At 40.4% G+C, this 9385-nt stretch overlaps 1 pseudogene; it reads left to right on the top strand.

The window, feature by feature from the left end:
• The first annotated feature begins 766 nt into the window (after positions 1 to 766).
• On the top strand, positions 767 to 864 carry LOC120106960 (small nucleolar RNA R71; annotated as a pseudogene).
• The last annotated feature ends 8521 nt before the right edge of the window (positions 865 to 9385 follow it).

Raw genomic sequence — 9385 nt, 5'->3', positions numbered from 1 at the left:
AGATGATGCATTGCTACCGCCATAGACTTGAGGGTTAGGTTGTGGTTGAGCTGGTAGCTTACCCTTCTCTTGAGAACTTAAAGCAGTGGTCAGCGTTGTCAGTTGATTTCTTATTTCATCATTGATTTTAGCTTGACCTTGCATGAAAGATTGTAAAGTTTCTTCGAGACTGGGTTTTTGAGGGGGTGCGTGTGCATAATGAGGTTGCGGAGGTGGAGGAGTTGGGTTATATACTTGTTGAGGTTGGTCATTCCTCCACTTGAAATTTGGATGGTTCTTCCATCCAGGGTTGTAAGTACCCGAAAAAGGATTATTAAAAGATTTTTGATATGTATTCATAACATTGGCCTGTTCATGCAAGACTTCCTTGAATGCAGGTATTGTGGGGCAATCAGTGGTGAGATGGCCAGGCATCTCACAAATCCTACAATACTTGCTGTTATGTTCTAAGGTCTTGACGGGTTCAATCCTTCTAAGTTCAATTTCCTCTACCTTCCTAGTAAGGGCTGCCATTTTAGCCTAAATATCATCCTGAGTACTAAGGTTGTAAAGGCCCCCATGTCCAATGTTAGTAGGCTTAGGTAAAGGTTTATTCACTCTATCCCCTGTATCCCATAATTGTGCAGTCTCTGTGAGAGAGTCTAAATAGTCCCATGCCTCATCGGGTTGCTTTTCCAAAAATAGACCATTGCACATAGTCTCTATAAATTATTTTAACTATGGAGACAACCCTTCGTAAAAGAAACTAATGGTTCTCCATGTTTCAAACCCGTGATGAGGACAAGAGAGAAGCAACTCTTTAAATCTCTCCCAGCATTTATAAAATGTTTCATGATCTTTTTGTTGGAAATTACTAATGTGCCTTTTCAAAAAGTTAGTCCTTTGTGCGGGAAAGAATTTTTTCAAGAATTCTCTTTGCATATCATGCCATGTTCCTAGCGATCTAGGTCTCAAGGAGTTCATCCATGTTTTGGCTTTGTCCTTTAAGGAAAAAGAAAACAAGGTCAATTTAAGGACATCTTTCGATACATTTGGCACTCTAAATGTGATGCTAATTTCCTCAAAATCCTTAAGGTGAAGATAAGGGTTCTCGGATTCCATTCCATGATACTTTGGCAGCAATTGAATTACTCCTGGTTTGATTTCAAAGTGTCCTATGTTTTCAGGAATAATCATGCATGAAGGTTGACTAGTCCTAGTAGGGTGTAAATATTGTCGAAGTGCCATAACTGGGGGTCTACCTTCATCACTATGGTGACTTCCTACATCGTCATCAGCCATCTCACCAGATCTGAGATTTTTCGAAAGAGTTTTAATAATATGATCTAAGGAATTGTCAAAAGTTTGTCGATTCAAACACCCAGTGTTGTCCCTGTTAGGATCCCTCATATGCCATGAAAATTTCGAAATAATTTTCAGATTGCAGCGGAAAACATATGCGGGATCCGTTCATCGCATGAACGTATTTTAAAACCTTTTGTTTGTAGATAGATTAGAATTAAATTATTTAAAACTATTTTTAAAATCATTAAGAAGATCAGATCTTCACCTTGTGCGGTTAGATGGTCTCCGCAAATCTGATTTACGTGGTATTTGATGAAGGTTCGGTGGAAGCCGCACACGCGTCCGGCCTCTACAGGTATCCACACGAAGTATTGAACCGATCGAAGCCTTTATATCTCCCCGGGGTGCTAGCTCCCTTGCAGAGACAACTCTTGATGGCTGATATCCTCCCTTCTGCAATCAACTCTTGATTGTTTTTGAGAGGAAGAACAAAGATAAAGGGAGAAGATGATAACACCCTTTGCAGCCTTTTCTATCGTTCTTGCGGTGGAAGAAGGAATCAAGGAGGAGCCCACAACACCACCACCTTTTTTTTTTATGGCTTGCGGCTGATAACAAGAGGAGAATGGAGGGGCTTCACGGCACAAAAGGAGAGGGTAGAAAAAACTTCACGGTAGCCCCCTTTTTATTCCTTTTTTAAGATAAAGTTGGAGCTCCTAAAATTTAGGAGCTCCATTCTTATCCATTATTCAAGAGGAGGGGCGTGGGCCCCTCCTCCTTTTCTTCCCGTGAAATGCCAAGGGAGGGGTGTACGCCCCTCCCTCCTTATGTTACATCATGCACGCCTCCACTTGATCTAATCAAGTGGAGGTTAGGGGCTTAATCTTAGGAGGTTTAGTCTCTTTCAAAAAGGACTAAGTGCACCCCTTTCTTTTTATTCCAAATTCTAATCCAATTAGGATTTAATTGAACAAAGACTCCATTGAACTCTTCAATCCTAATCCAATTAGGAGTCTTTTAATTAATTAGATTAAAATTTAGAATTAATTAGGACTTAAGAAAATTCTAATCTAATCAGGACTTGTTCAAATTTCAGCCCTAAGACAATTAGGACTTTAGAAATCCTATTCCAAGTAGGACTCTAATTTAATTTGAAATCCTAATCCAATTAGGACTTCATGAATCCCACTCCATGTAGGACTCATGATCAAGTCCAATTAATTAAATCTAATTAATTAAATTGCAATCCGATTGCAATTATTCCTTCTTCCAACCACTAACTCTTAGTGGGTTATCCATTTATTAATCTAATTGATTATTTGTGATTCCTAATCACATTCAACCATCGAATCGGTCAATACCTCTAATGTGTGTGACCCCATAGGTTCTATTCTGACTGGTTGTGAGATATATTGCGATCTCTATCACAATATGATTGAAAACTCCTTTCAATGGGTTGAAACAATTTCAACTCAACTCATCAGGGTTCATCGACCATCAAGATGATCCCTGTGAGTCTCACCATCCACCAGTGACACCTAGCAGTATGTAGTGGCTACCCAGCAGAACAGAATGATGAACCTCTAGGTGCAGTTATCGTATGATACAGTCCTTCTATCATGGATCCCTACAGACCGGAGGTCATGGATAACTCGTCAAACCCCGTCGTCTGTCATATGTCTAGATTTATTCGACTTGAGTTCGATAGTGGAAAACTCTTTCTCCACTATATTTACTGCCCTGGCCAAGGTCTTAGAACTCAGTCTAATAAATCACATAGGATCTCTCCTCTTCTATCAAGGTCGATAGATTCCATGTAAGTGCATACCCTACTCCTACAGTGAACCTACTGCAGCCAATCTACACAACAAGGACCCATATGACTAGAGACCATGTATATGTGCAATCAAACTACAATAACCTCACTGTGAATAGCCGAAGCACCGCAGGTCAAAGGACCAGTCACACTACTGCAACATCAAGCAAGTCACTGACGAGTGGATAGACATCCAAGTGACTTCTTGTCTTGGTCACGCTCAGAACCCTTGTTCTCTAACAAGCACCTGCACTCTCACTTCAGTGTCCCTACACTGTGGACTCGAGTCTCGTCCATCCATAAGGAAAGCGATCTGTGTACTGATCGGATCGATCACCGTCCTCGTGATGATCCATTGATCAGGAGCATTTAGAAATTAATCCCTAATGACATATGCCTTAAATTCTCAACTCCTTTAGAATATGTGTCATCATTTATTAATTTTTTGGACGATTCGTGGATACATACAAACATGAATGGAAAACAAATTGCCCAATCTTACTTATTAATAAGAGTCAAATTATAAATTTGTGCCCCAGATTACAAATATGCGTCAGCCACGTTGGCTTCTAGGGCATACTTCTAACAATTAATTTCTAAATGCTCTTGATCAATGGATCATCACGAGGACGGTGATCGATCCGATCAGTGCATAGATCGCTTTCCTTATGGATGGACGAGACTCGAGTCCACGATGTAGGGACACTGAAGTGATAGTACAGGTGCTTGTTAGAGGACAAGGGTACTGAGCATGACCAAGACAAAAAGTCACTTGGATGTCTATCCACTCGTCATGACTTACTTGATGTTGCAGTAGTATGACTAGTCCTTTGACCTGCAGTGCTTCGGCTACTCACAGTGAGGTTATTGTAGTTTGACTACACATATACATGGTCTCTAGTCATATGGATCCTTGTAGTGTAGATTGGCTGCAGTAGGTTCACTGTAGGAGTAGGGTATGTACCTACATGGAATCTATCGACCTTGATAGATGAGGAGCGATCCTATGTGATTTATAAGACTAAGTTCTTTAAATAAGGTCCAAGGGATTGGAGCGATCCTGGTGTCGGTCCACAGGGATTGGAGACAAGTTATTTTTCCTAATTAAATAATTACTTCAAAGGGGATAAGCTAGAGTAAATGATAAAAACTAAGAATTAATATGGGTGTAGTAGTATGAATTATCTATGGAGAGAGGTGTTTAGGGCTAGATTCCACCGATAGATTTATATCCGTGACGCTTTCAATGATTGAGTTGTATGAAGACTTGATTGCTTCCGACTACAAGCCAAAGCAATCACAAAAGAAAATTATAACTAATTCCCAGCATGAATCATCTAAGTCTAGCACAAACCATCTACTCTAACGATAAGCATGACCTGTCTAACCTAGCATGATGCATCTGATCATTAAATCATTAAACATGAAGTCGATGTCACATGAATATCTCCTCCAAACCACAGGTGTTGGATTCGATGAAATAGATCAATGATGCAGCACCAGTGCAGGAAAAGAGGAGAAGAAGGAAGAACAAGAGAAAGAGAAGGAAGAAGAGGTTGTAGAGACGCAGGAAGAATAGAGGAGGAGAGGAGAAAAAGAGAAGAAAGAATGTAGGGGGAAAGAAATTCCAAATTACTTCATTAAACCCTAATCATGAAAATAGTTTCCTATATATAGGGCCCAAATACACAATTTGCATAAACCCCCTTACATAGAAATAAATCCTAATAAACCCACAAATAACACAAATAAACTACAAATAAGTCCTAAAATGCAAATAAGCTCAGAAATAAAATAAACCACAAATAAACTCTAGAATGCAAATAAGCCCAGAAATAAAATAATAAAATAAATATGCAAATAAACGGGTCTGACTCAATCCGGAGGCTCAGGATCATCTGGATGAAGGGCTCTGATATCCCCATCAACTCTTTTCGGGTGAGAAAAACTCGACCCCGTCGAGTACAGGTCTGGCCGGCTGTCGTACTGCTCCAGAAGATCGGGGTCAAGGCGCTACAACTGTGCTCTGGAAATCCACGTCACATCAGACTTTGGTCGACCTTTCCACCGAACAAGGTAACGTTGGTAATCACCGTTCCTGGTTGAAATAACCTGCTCATCCGATATATGTTCTATTTGTTCTCTGCGTGCATGAACTTTGGAAAGTGGTGGCTCAACAGCAGGTAATAGGTCAGGGTGTCCAACATGGGCAGGTATATCAATAAAGGGGTCAGAAGGCATGAATATTATTTTTTTGTATGGGACCAAATCTTCAATATTAAATGTCGCACTAATCCCATAGTCATCAGGAAGATCCACAATATGCATTCGAACTGATTTTCTTTAAGATTTTGAACGGTTTTGCACTACAAGTTTGCAATTTCTTAAACGTATCTGAAGAAAATCGTTCAAGCCTAATTCTTATCATGATGTAATCTTTTTTACTTAACTCTTTATAACGTCTATGTAAATCAGCAAGGAATTTATATTTTAAGTTATTAAAGTGACTACAATTGCTGATTTCTTGATGCAATGAATGTGGATGTGATGCAATTGATTGTGCAGACTCAAAGACTCTATACTGATGAGACATGAAAAACAGGTCTATGGGTTGCCTAGGTTTGTAATCATGCACCAATTCGAATGGACTCATACCTATGGACTTGTTAACCGAACTATTACATGCAAACTCAACTGTCGGTAACATTAAATTCCAGGTCCTAGCATATGCATTCTGTTGACCCCCTAATGGATTTTGATGAATACAAAACACTAGAGTATAATTTCCTTTATATTAACAATTTATTTGAGGATTTCAGGTGTTTAACTAAGAATATTGTTAAAAATTGTCAAGGCATGTTCTCATATTTTTCAAGGATTTATTGAAGATTTTTTTGAGATGAAGAAATCAGATCAGGGGCAGCCGAGACGTCTCCGGTTTGTCCCAGAGACGTCTCTGGCACGTAAAGGAAGAAATGGCACGTCTGGAGACGTCCCCGACACCTGCCGAGGCGTCTCGCAAGGTCGGAGTCGACTCCCAACTCTGCGGAGCCGACTCTCTCAGAGACGGCAGAAAGGTCGATTTCAAGGGATACGCGCGAGTCGTCTCCGAAGGACGCGGAGTCGTCCCCACGCATAAACCACAAACTTCCGGAGACATCCCCAGATAGCGCGGAGCCGACTCTCTCAGGGATTCCAGAGGACTCGTTTTTCATTGAGAAAACTTCGGAGTCGTCCCCGACATCGCGGAGTCGTCCCCACGCATAAAACATGAACATCCCGAGACGTCCCCGTAAAGTGCCGAGCCGACTCTCTCAGAAAAACAGAAAAACAAGAAGTCGAGCTGTTCTTCTTCGGAGTCGTCCCCAGAAAGTGCTGAGTCGACTCCAACATCGTCAAAAGAATTTTTATACAGCCGAGACGTCTCGCGTTCAAGCGGAGACATCTCCGGAGCGCCTGGGACGCGACTGACACACTTTTGCAGGTTTGTTTGAATTTCAAACGGCTATATTTTTGTGTCTAACGGATCTATTGCTTGTAGGGCTATAAAAAGGAGCTTTTAAGTGCCTTTAAACATCTTCTCACCAACCAAACACAAGATCATTCAAGAGAGAAGAAAGAGAAAGAGGTTCAAGGGAGTTAGTGCTTTCAAGAGGAGAAATCAAGTGCATTCAAGTCTTCTTCTGATTTCGTGCTCATCTACTCACTCCCACTCGGCAATCAAAGCTCACATTCAAGCCAACGTGATCCACATCGGAAGAACCATCATCACCCACGCTTCCAACGGCAAAAGGGGTTCTTCCGGTTTTGTTGTTTCTCATTGCTATATTTGCCTTCATAAGAGCTTTTAAATCTTTGTAAAATGTTTGAATATTGAGCTTGTTCCAATCAAGAGACTTGGAACAAGGGATAGGCGTCCCAATGAGGATGATAGTGTTATTTTGATGATTAACAAGCAATTATCTAGAGTATGTTATAAGTTAAATCGATACTTCATTTATAAGTTTATTACTCTCAGTATATTTTGTATTAATTGATATAGATACATTTCATTGTTCATTTGAATGAATCTAATCTTGAGATGCAGCAAAGTGTGGATTGAGTCGACCCAAAGGATGATTGGGTCGACCCCGGCACATCAAGAAAACATTTGGCACACTTCTGCAAGAATGGCAAAGATGAACAGTGAGTTGGGTCGACCCAAGGAAAGCATGAGTCGACCCAAGGATCAAGATCCTCAAAACAAGACAGAAAAATGGTTCTCTGGATTTACTGAGAGGGTCGACCCAAGAAGTAGTTGAGTCGACCCAAGCTTGAGTCGACCCAAACCCTGAGAGGGTCGACCCAAAGGCAAGACAGAAAAGGTTCTCTGAAAATCCTGTTAGGGTCGACCCAAGAAAAAGTTGAGTCGACCCAAGTGAACTTTGAGTCGACCCAAAGAAAGGTTGGGTCGACCCAAGTGAAGGAAGGCTGAATTATAAAGTTTCTGTGTTTCTAAGAGGGTCGACCCAAGAAATGTTTGAGTCGACCCAAGTGAAAGTTGGGTCGACCCAAGGACAGGTTGAGCTGACCCAAACACGGGCTGTAGCATAACGGCTAGTTCTGCAGATGTACTTTTTGTCCTTCCAAAAGGGAGTAACGGCTAGTTTTTGAATTCTAACCATTGGGGCTTGTCCAATGGATGTAGGAAGCTATTTAAAGTGGCACTATTCATCAGATAAAAACAACATTTTCAAAGAATATCAAAGAGTACACAAGAAAGAGAAAGTGCCCTAATCTTCTTCATCCAAGTGCTTCATTCAAGAATCAAAGAAAGGGGTTGAGCAGATTCAAAGAGTCATCTAGAGCTCCATCCTCCCTTGAAGAGTGAAGCATCCTTGACAAAGAAGAGAGAAGTCACTACAAGCGATAAATACTTTCTAAACTCTTCTTTGTAGTTTATATTGTTTCATTTGCTCATTTAGGAGTTTAAATCTTTTTTCTTTGTTTATTAAACTACTTGTAAAGGTTGGTTGGTTAGCCCGCAAAACCAACGGAATAGGTTGATTGGTGAACCCGGAAAACCAATTGTAAAGGTTCGTTGGTGAGCCCGTAAAACCAACAAAGGTTCGTTGGTGAGCCCGTAAAACCAACATAGGTTTTTGGTGAACCCGAAAAACCAAAATGTAAAGGTTTTTGGATTGTGAGCCCGGAAAACAATCCAATTGTAATTCGCGGGATTATAGTGAATTCCCAAGGGGTCGCTTGGGGAGTGGACGTAGGTGCTAAGGAGAGCACCGAACCACTATACTTTGTGTTGTTTGTATTGTGATTTGTTTTAGCTTACTAATCATTCATTTAACTTAAGTAAGTTAGTTAAAATTAAAAGAAACCAATTCACACCCCCTCTTGGCTTGTTACCTTGGGCAACAAATGGTATCAGAGCAAGGTGCTCTAATAGTACTCATTGATCTCACAATCAAGAGTTAAAGATCATGACAACCCAAGTGGAATGTTCTATGAGTGAGGGGCAATCCACAAATAGACCACCTCTATTTAATGGCACAAACTACACATACTGGAAAGCTAGGATGAGGATATTCATTCAAGCTTCCGACTATGAACTATGGTACATCATCACTAGAGGACCTCACACACCCACACTTAATATAGAGGGCACTATCATACCCAAACCAGAAATGGATTAGAATGAAAGTGATAGAAGATTAGCACAGTTAAATGCAAAAGCTATAAATGTACTTTACTGTTCATTAGATGTAAGTGAATTTAATAGAATATCTACTTGCACTACTGTCAAAAAAATTTGGGACAAACTTGAGGTCACCCATGAAGGGACCAATCAAGTTAAAGAGTCAAAGATAAACATATTAGTACACAAGTATGAATTGTTTAAAATGGAATCTACTGAGTCCATAACTGATATGTTTACTTGTTTTACTGACATTATAAATGGGCTTAAGAGTTTAGAAAAGTCTTACTCTAACTCTGATTTGGTGCGAAAAATTCTCAGGTCTCTACCAAGAATTTGGGAGGCCAATGTAACCGCAATTCAAGAAGCTAAGGACCTCAACACACTGCAATTAGAGGAGCTTCTAGGATCACTCATGACCCATGAGTTGACAATGAGGCAAAATTCAGAAGATGAGGTCAAGAGAAGAAAGCCCATTGCCCTAAAGGGATGGCTATGCTTGGGAGAAAATTCAGAAAATTTATGAGAGGTAAGAATAGATTCTATAGAAAGAAACCCTTCATCAAAGGTAACTCAAGCAAAGAAAAGGATAAGGA

The sequence above is a fragment of the Phoenix dactylifera genome, chromosome 6 (genome assembly GCF_051530095.1).
Source record: "Phoenix dactylifera cultivar Ajwa chromosome 6, Ajwa_hap1_PhDact_Kaust_v1.1, whole genome shotgun sequence".
Classification (NCBI taxonomy): domain Eukaryota; kingdom Viridiplantae; phylum Streptophyta; class Magnoliopsida; order Arecales; family Arecaceae; genus Phoenix; species Phoenix dactylifera.
The sequence above is the reverse complement of the archived record's forward strand: the minus strand, read 5'-3'. Positions and strand labels throughout refer to the sequence as shown.